Source organism: Cupressus sempervirens, chromosome 1 (assembly GCF_028749045.1).
Source record: "Cupressus sempervirens isolate cs-2001-9-10 chromosome 1, ASM2874904v1, whole genome shotgun sequence".
In the NCBI taxonomy this organism is placed as follows: Eukaryota; Viridiplantae; Streptophyta; class Pinopsida; order Cupressales; family Cupressaceae; genus Cupressus; species Cupressus sempervirens.
Genome location: NC_143118.1, coordinates 682,262,623 through 682,281,298, shown reverse-complemented (window position 1 = coordinate 682,281,298; position 18,676 = coordinate 682,262,623). Strand labels below are relative to the sequence as shown.

At 32.0% G+C, this 18,676-nt stretch overlaps 1 pseudogene; it reads right to left on the bottom strand.

Moving 5' to 3' along the window:
• Window positions 1-6,573: 6,573 nt before the first annotated feature.
• LOC149579747 (sesquiterpene synthase Cad-like) lies at window positions 6,574-13,856 on the bottom strand (annotated as a pseudogene).
• Window positions 13,857-18,676: the final 4,820 nt, after the last annotated feature.

Below are 18,676 nucleotides of genomic sequence, written 5' to 3'. Positions count from 1 at the left end.
TATCCAAGACAAATCCAACCCTTAGGATTGGCAATCTTCCATGAATACCATAATGCATACACACTATTTAAATATGAAAAAATGACACGTTTATGCTATTTTGAAATAGCGTGTATGTGCTATAGTGTGTATGAACTATGCTTTCCTATGTTGAAGCCTATTTCTCAGGAAAGACAAAGCATAGTATATACTCACTATGTCTTGGATGTGGAAAAGAAAAAAGGTGGCAATTTTTGGTCCCCCATCTTTGTGCAAATACCCACGTGTTTGTTATCATTAACCAAAATAGTATACTCATCCAATCTACCATTATGAAAAGCTTATTTATCATACTACTAAGGTCTACCTAATAGAATATGACAATAATCCATAGGCATAATATTACACAGAACTTCATCATAATAATTTCTAGTCTTGAATTAAAGAAGAATTTTTTTACTTATTACCAACTTATTATCCTTCTAGATCCAAGAAACATGATAAGGAATAGGATATTTTAGTCTTTCCAACCACAGTTGTTAACTAGAAACTCTAGTGCCAATTTATCTTAAATACCACTATCAACAATTACTTTGGAACACATTTCTACAATATTGTATTTGGTCATGAATAAAAATAAATTATGAAAAGGTTCTTCATTGGTTTTCTCATTCCATAGGGATCTTGTTAAAATCAAGTTCTCACCACTCTTAGGCTTATTGGGTGATTCAACAAACATTTCTACTAATACCTACAATTTCCTTTCCAGAATTTTTACATTAAAAGGCTTTATGTCCTTCTCTACCATACTTGAAATAAGTTCCCTTCAACCAAGATCATATTCTATTTTACTACTATTTTCTTTTCTAGAGTAACTAGTGTAGATACCTCTAGTGTAATTACCTCTCTTACCAATAGATTCCTCTTTCCATTCTCTTTTACCTTTGTCTTGCATTGTATTGCTAGATCTTCTACTTTCTCCTTAGGTTCTACCTCTTCTTCTTTGAAATCTTCTACCTCTTCATCTTTTACTATGAGCATGTTTCTTTGCCAATAACTCCTCCAATTTTATGGCATACTGATATGCTTTTTTCATACTATACGACATAAAAAAACTAATCACATTGTAAATTTATGTCCTTAAACCATTTAGATATCTAGCCACTTTGTCATCCTCATCCTCCACATGTCTAGATCTGATGCTTAATTTGTATAATTCCTCAACATATACTTTCACCATAATATTATTTTTTGTCAAATTTTGCATTTTCCAAAACAAATTAACCTTGTAATTTTCAAGAATGAACTTCTTCATTTGGCTAATCATATTTTCCCATGCCTTCATCGTTTATTTTCCTCATTTCTTCCTTTTAATCTACAGAACCCTTCAACATGGTGATTACAGTCTTTATTTTTCTATTCTCTGAGGTACATTCATATTCAAAGACTTAATTCATTTTAGAGATCCAATAAAACAAAATAGTAGTCTCAAGCCTTCCATCATAGCAAGAAACTTCAATATAAGGTCAAGACATTTCTGTAGATAGAACACTTAGAAGCCTCTCCTCATCTTGGTCCATTTCATGTTTAGGATTAGGATTAGGTGCCACTTCTTCAATACTACTAAAATCCTCAAGATGTACGCACCTATTTTCTAGGCTATGTCAATAGCTTAAGTCTTGTTACAATTTGTCTCAACATATTCATAATGACATTATCTACATTTCATCTTTCATAGAGAATTTGGATAATATTTCCTACAAGATCATAAGCTAATGCCAATTAATAGGTTAGAATTCAGTTGTGCCATATTACAACCAATCTAATTAAGGTTCTCCATGATAAAAAACTCACAAGGAAAGAAAACCTAGCTCTAATAGTACCTGATGCAAGGTAGGTGGGAGAAAGGAATCAATTCTAGTATCCTAACATGTTTCCAAGAGTACAAATGGATGAAAAAAAAAATGCAATAGAAAAGAAAAAACTTAATTCTTGAACAAATATCAATTGAGTAGACAACTGGCATGATAAAATATATATGTTAGGTTGTAAGCCCTTTTTCCTTATGGCTAGTTTAATGAATTACAATATCTAAGCTCCATGTTTATAATATATGTTACCTTACTTTCCCACATCTAATGTAAGTCCTTATACAACCAACAAGAGAACAAGTCAACATGTCACACAATTAACTATAAAATGATCAAATGATAATCAACACTCTTAAGGATAAGTTCATACGTAATCCAAGAGAGGTTCCTCAACTACACTCAATGCCACACCATCATAGGAAATTATACATAAATAAACTCCATGGTACATTGGATAAAATAAGTACTGAAAAGAGAGTGGGGAAAGAGGTGCCAAACCCCAAGCACAAAGAACATTAGATTTTATACACTTAGGGTGAGGATTAAAAATTAGATCACATTAAGATGCCAACTGCACACAACTTGAAACCATGAGAAGAAATGACTACTCCTTGAATAGGAAATTGTACAAAAAATAAGAAATCCTTTTTGCTGATGCATGATTGCTCAATGACCCAAGATGTCCCTGAATCAAATTTACAAACTTTGTAACAAGCCTCACAAACATAATACTTTCTATAGAGGTTAGTATGACCATAAAAATTCCATGAGAGAAAGTTCACTATGTGAAATCTTGGATGTCATCCTCATCTCCCAAGGAGGAAAATCTATTGGGAAAAAAAGGAGCAATAGGAGTGAAGTTGATGGAAGAATCCTTACAATCAACAAGCATGTACTTATTAGAGCTACCATCTACAACCTCCATATGCCTAGAAGGAGTACAAGAGATATACAGAGTGACAAAGATGCTAATAGCTAAAGCTTCTTGAGGTGTAATCACCAAAGAAGACCACAAATATGAAGGAAAATTATTTATCCCTCTAGTAGGGGTTGCACTATGTCCAAAAAAGGTCTCCTATTGATTAGGGTTTGAAATAACTATTGGTTGAGAAATGAAATCTTGTGTAGGATGAGAAGCAATAGTCTACAATGGTCTAGAAGCACCAAAACCATGCTTAACTTGGGAATTGGGGGTTTCTTTCCTTTGCAAATGAGATTTATTCATTCTTCATTTTTTGCTGCATCAATTGGCTGAGAACTAGCATCCTTGATGTCCTTGGTAGGTGGTATAGTTTGAGGGGTGACCATCATAGAACCCTTGATCTTTTTGCCTTCTTATTGAAAATAGTAATAAGTCTTGGGCAAGCTAATATACAAAACCTTCTAAGGGAAAGTCTTGTTACCCACCTAAATCTTGATATTTTTCTTGAGGTCATGTAAAAGTTAAACCTTAAAGAAAACTCTTCTTTGGGCATGAGTGTTAAAAGTGGTCAAGTTCAAGACTAACCACCAACAGAGCAAGGGAAAACCAGAAAACTCAACCTGGACAAGGACATGAAGCTTTTATTCATCAAAGATTGTAAAGTATCAAGACAAACATGGAAAAGAAACAAGGAAAAAAAATAGGTCATGTTCATTACCAAGAATGACATCCACATACAAGGGATTGAAAAAGAGAAATAGGAAATATCCCTTAGTGAGGCTTTGGATGACCTCAAGGTGAATTCCATGAAACGGCCAAGCTTTGCAAACCCATTCCTATTACATGCATTCATGCGGGATCCTTCCTACAAAATAACCTATCAAAGTACAAATTTTAAACATATCACAAGCTTTATGAAAATCTTCAACATGGAGCAAAACATCAAGAGATACACCTTATTAAAAACCTTTGGGATGAACTTGCGAGGATGTTTATTACGAGGCGATGCCATGAGCATCTAAAGCAAAAACTTTAACACCATTACCAAAAAATAGGCTAAAGGAGGCTAAAGAAATTATATAACCTAAAAATACTGCAATAAATGCAATATGATAGGGGATAGACACAAGAGGTAACTTACAGTATAATGAAAACCAAAACCCCTAGGACAATTCATGTGCAATTGAAAGATGATCTAAGAAAAAGATATTTTATGAATTGAAATTTAATAATTTAATGTTTTGATTTTAATTAATATTCTAGATTAATTAGATTTAATCTATTTATAATCACCATGTCTTGATATATGATATATAAATTATAATATATTTATCTTTAATTGATAAAATTCTAAATTTATTTTTACAATAAAATAAACTTTTTTTTTGCAATTTTATGTTTCAACTTGAAATATTATTGTAGAATATCTAAACTTATTTATGAACGAATTTGGATTTAGAGAGGTTCTATCTCACTTTTAACTTGATATATGAGAAAGTTGGATTAGGGAAAAATTACAATAAAAAGTATTTAGTTAACCATTAGAATGTTGTGTTGTAATTGTATCACTAAGATTATTGAAGAACTAGTTTTTAAACAAGTTTGCAAAGCAACAAAGCTCATGCCAAAAAGTTGATAGAATTGGTTAATATTAATTTTTTTAAAAATATTAACATGAAAACAATTAAAATTACATATTAATGCTCATAGAATATTGAAATAAAAAATGTTATATAATTTGATATTAATTATTATTATTTTATTTTTAAATTTAAATATGTGAAATCATCATATTAACTTAATTATTTAAAAGAGTCAAAGTTTATATAAATTATATTTGATTCTTGTATATTACATTAAAAAAAATTTAATGAAGTGTTTTATTATGTTCTATATATATAATGTAATTTATAATAATTACTATAATAGTTACAATAAAAAAATAAATGTTTTCTAATAAAAAAATGATTTTCTTTTCTATCATAAAAGTATGATGATGTGAAAAATTAAATGAAGATATATTAAATTTTCTGAAATAATTTATAGTTTTAACTTCTTGATGAAAATATAATGAATGTGTTTAAATATTTGTTAACTTATCTAAATTAAAATATTAATTGATGGAATATATGGAATAATAATGACAATAGTTCATTTAAAATAAAATAGTTAAAATTTAAAAATGTAATTATAAATGTTATATTTTTATTAATTAATTTAAATGTAACATATTTTTATTATCTATTAATTATAAATAAATATTAAAAAGATGTATTTGATAATTGTTAAACGTGCCCTTTTTTGGATGTAGTTTTTTTTTCTCTTCATGTTTTTAAAACTTTGGATTTTTGGATTTTAGGAGTACTATTTTACACAAAACCATCTTATATGGGAATGAATGGAACACTTAGCACTCATTGGATCTAGGTGATGCTCATAGACATGAAGCACTCACACATCCATAGAGGTCACTCCGTAGTTAAGCCCGCTTGAGCTAGAGTAGTAGTAGGATGGGTGACCTCCTCAAAAGTCTCTTGCTTCACCTCTGTGAGCATCACCCAGATCCAATGTGTACTAAGTTTTCTATTTATTCTCATGAAAGATGGGTTTTTTTAAACCACTACTCATAAAATATGGGTAAATGAATTTGACTCAAAAACTATAAAGTTAAATCCTAATAGCAATATCACAATTTGAATTACTATAGAAAATATCTCCTACTTATAAATAAAATGATAATTTCATAAATTTGATTAGAAAATATCTATAGAAAATATTGAAGAGCAACCTACGTAGTAGTGGTTTTACTATAACAAAAGCTACATACTAACTGCAATAGGACCAATTTGCAATCTTAGAGATATTTTGATTATGTATTTTTTTCTTGTGACATGCACCAAATATTTCATTGATCTAAAAAAGAGTAGTAATTGGCTCCACCATTCACACTTATAAATAAAGTTGCATATCGATTGAACTTCTAACAGGTACAACTACATTGACCAAACACATGCATCAACAACTAATCTCTTCAAATTGATCTTGAGATTCATGCAAAAGTCGCCATTCTCCATAATATAAATTCTTCAAAACAATAATAGAAAACCTCTCAAAAACTAATCTAAATACGCGAAAAGGAAGTCATTCACAATATTTACTCTACATCAACTTCCCTATAATTTACCATAACAAAAAATCATTTTTTATAGTGCCCTAAGGATCCATTTGTGGTTTTGACTATCATTATATTATTTTGTGCTTGTTCTTTTATTTTACTTTATTCTATTTTCCATTATATATTCTTAAATATAAGGAATCTAAAATAAATTTTGGTAACTATTAATTTTTTTATTAGAAGTTTCAGCACATATTTGACTACTAGAGTGTGTTATATTTTTCTTGAAAAGTATGTTGTCTTTATATTTCAAAAATTATCATTTCATTTATTTGCATCAAGTACAATTATAATTAATCAAATTAAAAAAAACATTTCTTTTTAGAGTATACATGAAACTCTTTTAAATCTATCAAAATATTATTGATACAATTTAGAAACTATGAGAAAACATCCATTAATTTAGAAACTATCTAGCTGATATAAATTTATCTTTTATGCATGCATTTCTATAGGTGAAAACAAAAGCATCTAAATATTGGGTGCATCAATATATGCTGAATTTGCTTCGACTTTATATATTTGAGCATTCTCCTAGCTTATTTTAAACTTTAAAAAATATTTCTTTTTGTCAACTTATTAGGATCTCAAAAATAAAAATGCATATAGCAGCCCTTATTTACTTTTTACTTAGACACTTTATCAAGGATATGAGCTATAGGATTGATCATTATTTTTATTATGTCATCCTTACCCTTGGATGGATGTGAAAATCCATCAATATCCCTCCACAAAAAACCTACCCATCTATACATACAATCAAAATACACTCTTTTACAACATTTTGGTATATCTTTCTCATAACACAAGAAATCTCTAGTTAATTCTTCTGTGTGTAGCTGAATGGTAACGTTTGCATTATCTAAAGCTTGCTCCATTGTAGTTCCAAGGTTATCTGCTACATAACAATCTAGCCAAGAAACATTTTGTCCTCGATCTTTATCTTCCTTCAAGAGATATTAGTGAAAGGAAGCAAAGTTGTGTGGAATTGCTTCCTACGCTAATCTTTGAGAGGACGATTATGCAAATCAAAGTAACTATTGCAAAGATCTCAAGAAATGCATAATAACATAATCAAAATAACAAAGAACACACAACATAGTGATTATCGTGGGGAAACCCTTCCGGGAGAAAAACACCACCCTCTAAAACTTGCACAATGTATTATCAAACCAAGATGATTACAATATACTTGCAATGCAAGTTCTTATAGGAGTGCATCACCACAACTTGAACTCAGAGAGACTCCTTCTAGCACCAGTCTTGCAAACTAAACTAAATTACACAAACACCTCCCCAAGCCCTCCTTTTATAGTGATTTTACAACATGGAAACCACTTATGGTTTAACAAAACCATGAGCAAAACTACCATGCCACATGTTACCCATTTTTGACATTTACATTTCCAATATGGAAAATCAACCAGGTTAAAAATAGTAATCCTATCCACAATTTTGTCTTTTAGTCTAGACCCCCATAAAAGTCAAAAAATGAGTCGTCAAGGCTCTAAAAATGACTTACCTATATTCTACTATGGACAAGACTCATTTTAACAACTCACTAACCATTTTCCAATGAATAAACAAGTGGAAAACTTCCACAAACAATTTTTGGAATTTTCAAAGAAAGGATTGCAAGGTTGAGACACAGGTTTCTCAACATTCTTGCACTTGTCGAACACCTTGCAAGAGTCAGGGGATACGAAATATCATAGACTTAATTGCTAGGGGCCGAGAGGCCCATAGACTCTAAACACCATATGAATTTCTTTGTGGTCAAGGGCTTAGTTAATGCATCAGCAACATTCACCAAGGTCTCTACCTTTTCCAGCTTCACCTTGCCATCCTCGACCATATCTCTCACAAAATGATATTGTACATCAATGTGCTTGGTCCTCGCATGAATAGTTGGGTTCTTCGCTAGGCAGATTACACTCTGGCTATCACTATAAATTGTCACTACACCCTGCTTGAACTCTATATCTGAACACAATCTCTTTAGCTAGATGGCTTCTTTGCAGGCATGATTAGCTGCCATATACTCTGCCTCAATAGTGGACAAAGCAACCACAGTCTGTCACTTACTCATCCAACTGATTGCACCACCAAATATTGTAAACACATATGCACTAGCAGATCTTCTTCTGTCAACATCACCAGCCTATTTTGAATCCACATAGCCTCGAATAGCCAAGGAATGCTCAATTCCTGTTCCATGAAAACATATTGAGTACTCTGAGGTATCCCACAAGTATCTGAAAACTCTTTTTACTGCATCCCAATGTGCTCTTCCTAGATTAGACATATAACGGGAAAGTACTCCCACTACTTGGGAAATGTCTAGTCTTGTACACACCATAGCATACATCAAACTTCCAACAACACTCTAATATGGTACTCGACTCATCTCTTCCATCTCCAATGGGGATGTAGGACACTGTGAGCTAGAAATCTTTGTTCCCATAGTAACTGGAACACTCAATGGTCTTGAATCTTGCATACTGAATCTTTTCAAAATAGTACCAACATAATTACTTTGGCCTAGCCAAAGCTTTCTGTTCCATCTATCTCTTATAATCTCCATTCCCAGAATGTGCCTAGCTACACCAAGATCTTTCATTTCAACCTTTATTGAGAGTTGAGATTTTAACTCTACAATCAAACCTTTTCCTTTTCCAATAAACAACATATCATCAACATTCAAGGCAATAACCGGGAAACCATCATCATCAAATTTGAAATATATACAATGATTAGATTTAGATTGTACAAATCCCAAACTCAACACATATGTATCAAACTTCTGGTACCACATCCTAGGACTCTGTTTCAAACCATACAAGGATTTCTTCAATTTACAAACCAAATGACTTTTACCTTTCACGACATAGTGCTCTAGCTGTGACATGTAAATTTCTTCCTCCAAATCTCCATGAAGGAAAGCAGTTATAACATCCATTTTCTCGATCTATAGGTCATAAGCTGCTACAATAGAAAGAAAAAATCTAATGCATGTCATTTTGGTTATTGGAGAAAAAATCTCACCATAATCTACTCCCTTAACATGAGAGTAATCTTTTGCAACCAAATGTGCTTTATAATTCTCAATGGTTCCATCTGAACCCATCTTCCTTTTGAACACCCATTTACAACCAACAAGCTTCCATCCTTGAGGCAATGGTACAAGGTCCCACGTTTGATTCCTCTTAAGAGCTGCCATTTCTTCATCCATGGCTATTTTCTAGGACTCTGAATCATTCATACCAAGAGCCTCTTCTACAGATCTCAGTTCATCAATGTTAGCATTCAATGCAAATATGCACCTACAATCATCAGGAGAATACCCATACCTTTTAGGTGGTTTCCTTTGTCTAGTAGATCTTTGAACAAGATCTGGTTCAGGTTTAGGAGGTTTAGGTTCGTGATTAGGTTCTCCTTCTTCCTCTGATGATTCAGAACTCGTAGAGCTCTCTTCAACATCTTGTCTTTCTAAGGGCCTTGATTCAATTTTCTCAGGTGTAGCAGGAAGTTGAATAACATCTTTCTTTTCTTTAATTTGCTCTGGCTGCACTGTAATAGAAGAAGTCTTAGTTTCTCTAAAAATAACACTTCTCAATTAAAATACCTTTTGTGCGATAGGATCCCAAAGCTTGTATCCTTTCACACCATAACTATATCCGATGAAGATACATTTGATAGCTTTGTTGTCCAATTGTTTTCACTTCTCCTTTGGCACATGAGTATATGTCTCACAGCCAAACACTCTCAGATGATTAAGTGAAGGCTTGTGGCTAGACCACACTTCTATTGGCATCTTATCAACAAGAGCTGATGTAGGAGACCTATTTATCAGGTAGCAGGTAGTGGCTACAACTTCAGCCCAGAACTTTTGTTCTAGTCTAGCACCACTCAGCATACTCCTAGCCTTCTCCGTCAAGGTCTTGTTCATTCTTTATGCAACTCCATTTTTCTGTGGAGAATATGGAGTTGTCTTCTCTCTTTTAATACCACAATCTTTACAAAATGTGTCAAAAATATTAGAGCAAAATTCACCACCATTATCAGTTCTCAAGCATTTTATTTTCTTTCTAGTCTATAATTCAACAATTGCTTTAAACTCTTTGAAACAACTAAAAACTTTAGGTTTACTCCTAAGGAAATAAACACATGTTCTTCTACTAAAATTATCAATGAAAGAAGCATAATAAATTGATCTACCAATAGAAGGAACATCAACTAGACCAAATATATCTGAATGAATTAGATCCAAAATACATGAAGACTTATGAGAACTCGAGTAAAACTAAATGTGGTTTTGTTTACCATTGATACAATGCTCACAAAAATCAAACTCAAGATTGCAATCATTCAACCCATCAACAAGGTTCTTATTTTTCAAGGTCCGTAGGCCCTTCTCACCTATGTGGCAAAGTCTCTGGTGCCATAACATAGTCCTTTTTGCAGGAAACTTTGATTTAGTAGACAGAACACCCTTGGGTACCCAAAAACCACAACCATCTGTTGAAAGAGAAACTCTCTCCTTCTCCAACTGAGTAGTCTTTTTCACAATCTTATCAGAAGTACTATTGCACTTGACTGTGCATGCATCAAGTTGGTACAATGTACCCAATCTACTTCCTCTAACTATTACCATAGCACCACTCACCATTTTTACACCTGCTTCAGAAAACTGTACATGCACACCTACATCTATTAGCTTACTAACAGATAATAAATTCCTTGCTAGTCCAGGGATATGCAAGACACCATCAAATCTTCTAATTCTAACATCAAAAAATTTCACACGAATACTTCCATGACCAACAATATCAAGTACTAAATTATCACCCAAATACACCTTACCACCATCAAAATTTTCATACTTACTAAACTAGTTCCTATTAGGAGTCATGTGGAAAGATGCACCTAAATCTATTAACCATGCATTTTCACCTGCATGAGTGGCGAAGGCTACAATGAAAGCATCTCCATCTTCCTTCTTGGACTCAGAATTAGAATCTTGCTTCTTCTTCTTCTTCTTCTTTTTCTTCTCCTCTTTGTAGTCCTTTTGATCTCCCCTTATTTTTGGACTTAGAATGGCCATGCTACTTTTCATTCTTGCCTCTTTCTTTTGGTTTTTCGTGAACACTCAAAGCTGCTTTGGCATTCAGAGAGACCTTCCTTCTCATCTCCTCAAAAAGTAGAGAACCAACAATGTCCTCCATCTTCAAGACAACTAAAGTGCTCCCTATAGCCATCACAAGACTATCCCATGAGTCTGGCAATGAAGATAACAAGATTTGACACCTTTTTTTTTCATCCATTGGCACCCCTATTGAGGTCAACTGAGTCACCAAAATATTAAACCTTTCTAGATGCTTAGAAATTTGTCCACCTTCTTCCATTCTCAAGGAATACAACTTCTTCCTCAAGAAAATCTTAGTCACAAGTGATTTTGCTTGATAGACCTCACTAAGCTTTTTCCAAAGCTTCTTCGTGGTAGGTTCTTCATGGACATTAATCAGAATCAAGTCTGCAAGACAAAATCTGATGAGACCTTTAGCTTTTCTATCATTCACATCATATTGTGCAGCTAATGTCAGATCTGTGGGCCTCAACTTTTTCTCATCAATCGCATCCCATCGATCCCAATCATTCAACAAATCTTTCATCTTCAGCTTCCACATCTCAAAATTTGTGCCAAAACACTTTTCAACATCAATTCTCCGTAACATGTTTTTCATCTTTTAATCCTGCGACACAAAAATGAAATGCTTTACACAAGCTCCCACTCAAACCTTGATTAGCTTAAAAAAACCCTGTACCCAACAAATAGAACCAAAATTGGCCAAGCTCTGATACCACTTCAAAGGAGGCAAAGGTGCATGGAATTTCTTCCTACGCTAATCTTTGAGAGGACGATTATGCAAATCAAAATAACTATCGCAAAGATCTCAAGAAATGCATAATAACATAATCAAAATAACAAAGAACACACAACACAATGATTACCGTGGGGAAACCCTTCCAAGAGAAAAACCCCACCCTCTAAAACTCGCACAATGTATTATCAAACCAAGATGATTACAATACACTTGCAATGCAAGCTCTTATAGGAGCGCATCACCACAACTTGAACTCAGAGAGGCTCCTTCTAGCACCAGTCTTGCAAACTAAACTCAATTACACAAACACCTCCCCAAGCCCTCCTTATATAGTGATTTTACAACCTGGAAACCACTTATGGTTTTACAAAACCATGAGCAAAACTACCATGCCACATGTTACCCATTTTTGACATTTACATTTCCAATATGGAAAAACAACCAAGTTAAAAATAGTAATCCCGTCCACAATTTTATCTCTTAGTCCACACCCCCATAAAAGTCACAAAATGAGTCATCAAAGCTCTAAAAATGACCTAGCTATATTCTACTATGGACAAGACTCATTTTAACAACTCACTAACCATTTTCCAATGCATAAACAAGTGGAAAACAAATTCTAGAATTTTCCAAGAAAGGATTGCAAGGTTGAGACACATGTTTCTCAACAATTAGAAACTATGCTCATTAAGGAAAATAATACCAACTATCTTTTATTTAAAAGTATGTAATTTATGGATAATAAGTAGATAGTTTTAGGCAAGTTTGGTCGATAGATACCTGAGAGTTTTTGATATCATCTATTAGTCGAACAACAATTGATACATCATATTCAAACTTAACAACCGTTTGTAGAATATTATCAGGAAGAACCGTGTCAATTAAAATCATTGGAAATAGTGTGACCACGGGTGTCAAAGAAGCGTTAAGCGCATTCTTTAAAAATTGATCCAAAGTATGTAGATAGTCTTTCGCATTCCATTCAGAATTTTTACACACTGACACAAAAAGCTTTGTCCACTGCAATAGAAAAAGCATGAAATTTGAAATATAAGATTTATACATATTTTAAATAGACACACAGTTTGATAGATGAATTTGACTAGTGACATACATGTTCTTGTATCCACTTCCGTGCATGTGGACCATGGATTTTCTCTACTTCATTAGCTAATTCCATGTATATTTCATGGCAAAATGACCAAGTAATTTGCATATATTGGGGAAGACCATCCACCATAGACATATCCGAGCTAAGGAACACAAACACAAAATTCAAGAGTAAAGTAATTCATTTGTTAATAAAAAATTATGATTATTTTAAATAATATTGATAATTTGTTGCAAGGCATTGCAATCATAAATAGAAATATAAATGTAAACTGCTAGAATTACTTGATTGGGGAAGACCATCCACCATAGACATATCTGAGCTAAGGAACACAAAATTCAAGAGTAAAGTAATTCATTTGTTAATAATAAATTATGATTATTTTAAATAATATTGATAATTCATTGCAAGGCATTGCAATCATAAATAGAAATATAAATGTAAACCGCTAGAATTACTTGATCAAGGCCGTCTTAAAAGGTATGAGGTCATCAATAGTTCCATAACTATCAAAAATATCATCAACCATGGTAATCATGACACCCAATTTGACATATCCAATTAATGTGCGAGAAAATTCAAATTCGTGCAATCCGCATGAATATGAAAAGTAAAATTCCACAGGTCGATGTCGAAAAAAATCAAGTTTGTTTACACTTGCTTCGTTCCACCATCTACATATTTGTATCACACCATACATGTTCCAATATAATCAATATTACCAGCAATCTAACATTGGCATAAGAAATTATTTTTTATAAAAAGTATTTTTAATAAAGACAAAGTGAATTTTCATATGTAAACATATCACTTACTTGGATACGATTTTGAGCTCAATTTGATGTTGGGCTTGTAGTATTTTCAAATCCAATATTGCTGCTTCAAAAATATTTTAACAAACCTCATATGGCATCCTAAAAGAAATGTAGTTAGTACAAAAAGTTAGCCATCTACCATCATACTTAAGATGGTTCCTTATATAAAAAAATACATTAGCCCTAAAAATAGGAGCTGTAAGACAACATAGTTCTTGCCAAGTGTAGGCACCACATGTTGATTTTGTAGGAATGATCTATCAAATTAGAAAGGAAAGCAATATAAATTATTAAAGAAACCTAAATAAGAGCAATGTTTCCATCAAGATCAGTAAATTTAATAAGCAGTCTCATCTTGCAAACAAATTTTATGCCTCCAAATCCTCTTGTTACCTTGTATAGTTATCCACCTAGGCTTTGTAAGATGATCGACTACTATTATCCTTTGTAAACCTTTGCAATGTTGTACAAATAGGATAATGATTGTTGTTTAGGACTTAATATTCTTTAAATTTTCATAGCAATAAATCCCAATTTGCTCCAATCATGATAGGTTTTTTCCATTGCACGGACTTGTTTTCATAAAATGAATAAAAACAAAGAGTCAATCCTGACAAATCTAGTCTTTTCCAAGTACATGTTAGAAATAGTGTAATAGATTAATTCAGTGAACTAGGGAGGTCTAAAATTATCTGATTGTAGTAGTATTTTCTTGTGGACTATTTAGCACTTTGTAGAGTATGCTGAAAGGGCTTTTTGAAAGAGAAACTTCACGAGGGAAAAAATGGTTTAGTTGAACACAAAAACTATGTATAATATTGAAAAAATTATGCTAATCTACTACCCAAAATGATTGAATAAGATTGTGAAATATAATAAGATGACAACCACAAGGCTAATATTGTAGTAGTCTTGTCTTGTGTTCTATTCAAGTCTTTGTAGAGTATGCCCAAAGAGCTTTTAGAAAGAGAAACTTTAAGAGGGAAATAAGGGTAGAAATGTCTTATTATAGTGGTCTTGTAATACTCAAGTCTACTAAAATTAGTCACATTACATTTTTACTTCATATATGATCATTTCTTTCTTGATTCAACTTCCTTATGCTTTCTAAGAATGTTAACATTTATTTTTATTTTCAAAACATAATTTTTAGAATTTGAGCCCTTTTCCTAGATGTAAATGGGACAATCAAGGATTATTTGCAATACCGAGTTAGTAATATCTCCTAATTTAAATTTGTGGACAGCTACACATTCCTCATTAAAAGATAACAATCTTGTGAAAGAATTGCTCTAACCTAAGTCTAGTAGAGAACCATCTTAGAAAATTTGAATTCTAATGGTGATGAAATTATTTAAGTAATTTGAAAATCATGTAGTAATTAATAAATTAATCTCACTTTTGTGATAAAATTTGAAGTAGAATGGTGCTTAAATTATTTATTTAATTTGATAATGCATGCAATGATTAATAAATTAGTCTCACTTCATGAATGCTATCTTTGCTATAGCACACATTATACCTTTCTTGTCAATTTTTTTTAGATAATTATAATTTCATTGTTTTTTGTTTTGTTTAAAGTGACAGTAAAATGGATCAGCATAAATCATTCAAATACATAGAGAAAAATGACTACAATGTTCAAGGTCCAAAAAAGCTTCCCAAATATTTTTTTTTTCACTTCCAAATTGGACAATTTTGCAATTTATGGAAAGAAACACAAAGTTTCTTCTTTTATTTGAACTTACTATCATGTTAAAAGTACATCACATACTTGTCAATGTTTTTTCAATAGATAAAGATAAACAATAATAAACATTCAAATAAAGATCACTAACATACTAAGACACAGTAACTTATCTTGAGAGAATTCTCCAACTCAAAGGGGAAATACCCAAGCACACAAAAATATACCTCTTTTATGAAATAATAGAGGTCTAAATACAATAATTCTAATTGAATTATACACTTGTTACATAAAGAAAACATATATATCATGAATTGAAAGACTCTTCATATCATAATCGAAAGTCTCTTTAGTTTCCAAATACAAGATCCTTTATAATTTGAAATGCATGCTTATTTACATGAAGCATATAAATTAATATTTCTAAACACATGTATTTTTTGTGTTCATGTATTTTCATATTTTTAAACATTTGCATCCATTTAGGACACATGTCTTCATATAAAGAAGAACAAATGGATCTCAAGAAAACTAGGACATGTGAATCCTAGGTAGGTATTGTCTTACAAGACTATAAAGCATCAACACTCCTTCTTAGAAAGAGAGAGAATATTCATAATTTTCTATCTCTAATGAAAAACATAGGGGAAAAAACAAAAAATTAGTGACAAAATCTCATAAAATATTTTCTCAATAGAAAATTATCATCTCAACATGATATTCACCATGGCTAGTCCTAAAGGGTGAAATAAAAGAAAACTAATTCATGGAGTTACATGACTTGCAACATGGCTACTCCTAGAGTGTGGAACCACCATAGCTACTCTTAGAAGGTGGAGTAAGGGACCACACTAAGAACTTCTCCCTCTAAAAATGAACCCATTAACAAGGGATTGCACTTCAAACTTCTCCATCTTAGAGAAATCATTAGCAAGGGATTGCAACTTGAATGTATCCCTCATAGAGAAGAATTCATTAGGAAGGGATCACACCTTGAACTTCTCTCTTGTAGAGAAGAAATCAATAGCAAGGGAACACACCTTGAACTTTTCCCTTGCAGAGAATAAATTATAATAGTACATAATAAGAAATTGAATACTTCATTGTATTGTATAAATCCTTTCACAAGGTGGACCTAATATTCCTTATTGCTCCTAATTGGGAAGATCGCCAAAAGTTATCAATTGTAAGCCTTAACAAAGAAACTTTACAGAACAATCATAAAGCCTGTGGGTATCATCCCCACCTCAATTTTGCCTTCTATTTGGAAGGTTTCTAGGTTACCAAATATTGTGTCAAGTACTATGAATGTTTTATTGTTTTTAGCATTTCATCCATGCAATTAGATTAGATTAGCTTAAAGAGGATTAATTGGTCAACTAAGTAAAAAAAAAAATCCATTCCTAATTCATGCCCCCTCTCAGTCACCTAGCCTACCTTATATTTCCAACAATTATTATTAGAGAATTTGGTTCTCACTTTAGAATTTTAGTAGCTTGAGAAAAGATCAGAGGCAATGGAAGTGTATAAATTGGACAAATCTATTGAAAATGTAAAGTTGGATCTAGAATTGGCCTTGGATCAATTCAAGAAAATTAAGGAGCAAGTCTCAAAATCTTTGTAAAGAAGGAAATAACTAGTATTACAAATGAATGAAAATTTATACACAAAAGAAAGAGTTGAATACATTTTCCAAGATAGAAGTTTAGATGAAGTTGATGAAGCAATCAAAGATCTACTAGAGAAAAATCTCACTTTACATGAAGAAGTTAGAAAATTGAAAAGAGAGCAAGAAATTTAGTCAATCAGAATGTGTGAAAGCATTGAGAAAAAAGACACATCAATAAATGAGAAAATATTGCTAACTAAAAGGATAGAAGAAAAGGATAATGAAATTCAACACCTATCTCTTCAACAAGAAGATATGATAAGTCAACTCAATTATGGAAATAAAGATATTATCAACTTAAGGACAAATAATGAAAGATTGTAGAATGATCTCAGCATGGAAAGGAAACCAATGAAAGGATGATGAAATATCAAGAAAGCATGAATCAATTAAATGATCAAAATCAATTTTAGACACAAAGGAAAAGAAAAATTAAGCTATATAAATGAAGGTGAATAATCTCAACGAGGAGCTTAGAAGAACAAAATGCTTACATGTAATCATTGCATTAAAATCTGGCATACATTAAACAAGTGTTGAAGCAATGGTAAATCAAAATTTAGTGAAAAATATTATATTTGTAACAACCATGGACATAGATCTAGTGAATGCATAAAGAAAACCAAGTTTTGAGGAAACTGTTTCAATTGTAACAAACAAGGACACAAATCTTTAGATTGCAAGACCAAGAAATGGAACCTAGTAGAGCAAATTATCAAAGCTATATTTGGTTGGGATTATAACACATGGTGTAGATTTAACTATTGTGGTGAGCATGGGCATATTGGAGAAAATTGCAAAAGAACTTACATGTAGAAGAGAGACCCTAAAAAGAGATGCTTTGTATGCATAGAACTAGGACATCTAGTGAAGAAATATATCAACCAAGGTAAAGTTGAAGATGAAAAGAAAGCAAAGGATAATAATATTAGAAGTCAAATGAGGTACAAATGGATAAAGAAATCTCCAGAGAATGCAAGTCAAAGTCATAAAAGTGTTGGCATTCAAACTAGTTCTCAATGGAGATTAATGGAACTATGATTCAAAAGAATACATCTTATAATAGTTCTAGTCAGCAAGCAAGAAGATCCAAATCAACATTCAGATGCACTGGGATCACTGAGTTAAGATGGTAGTTGAAGAAAAATCATAGACATTACTGATGTTGCCGATATGTCCAATCAATCAAGTAAGGTGAGATATATGGTTGTCATTTATGGCAATATTTATTTTGCAATTCAATCATATTTGTTTGTGAAGGAAAATTGTCTAAGTATTAGATAGTGTTATAGTAGTATGTCAAGACTTTTCAGTAGTGGAATATTCATTTGGAATATTCTCTTGCATAGTAAACTAGAGATGCATGAAAAAATTCTAATGATGCATACTAGTGTTCATGTCTGTATAAGCTATTGAGATCAAGTTATGAAGGAAACAATGATGTAGTGATTTCATAGTGTATAACATAGCATGTTAGCAGAATAAGTTAATCGACTTCAATAATTGTTTTGATTATTAATTATTGATGAGTCGACTCTAAAAATGATTTTTGAGCTAACTAA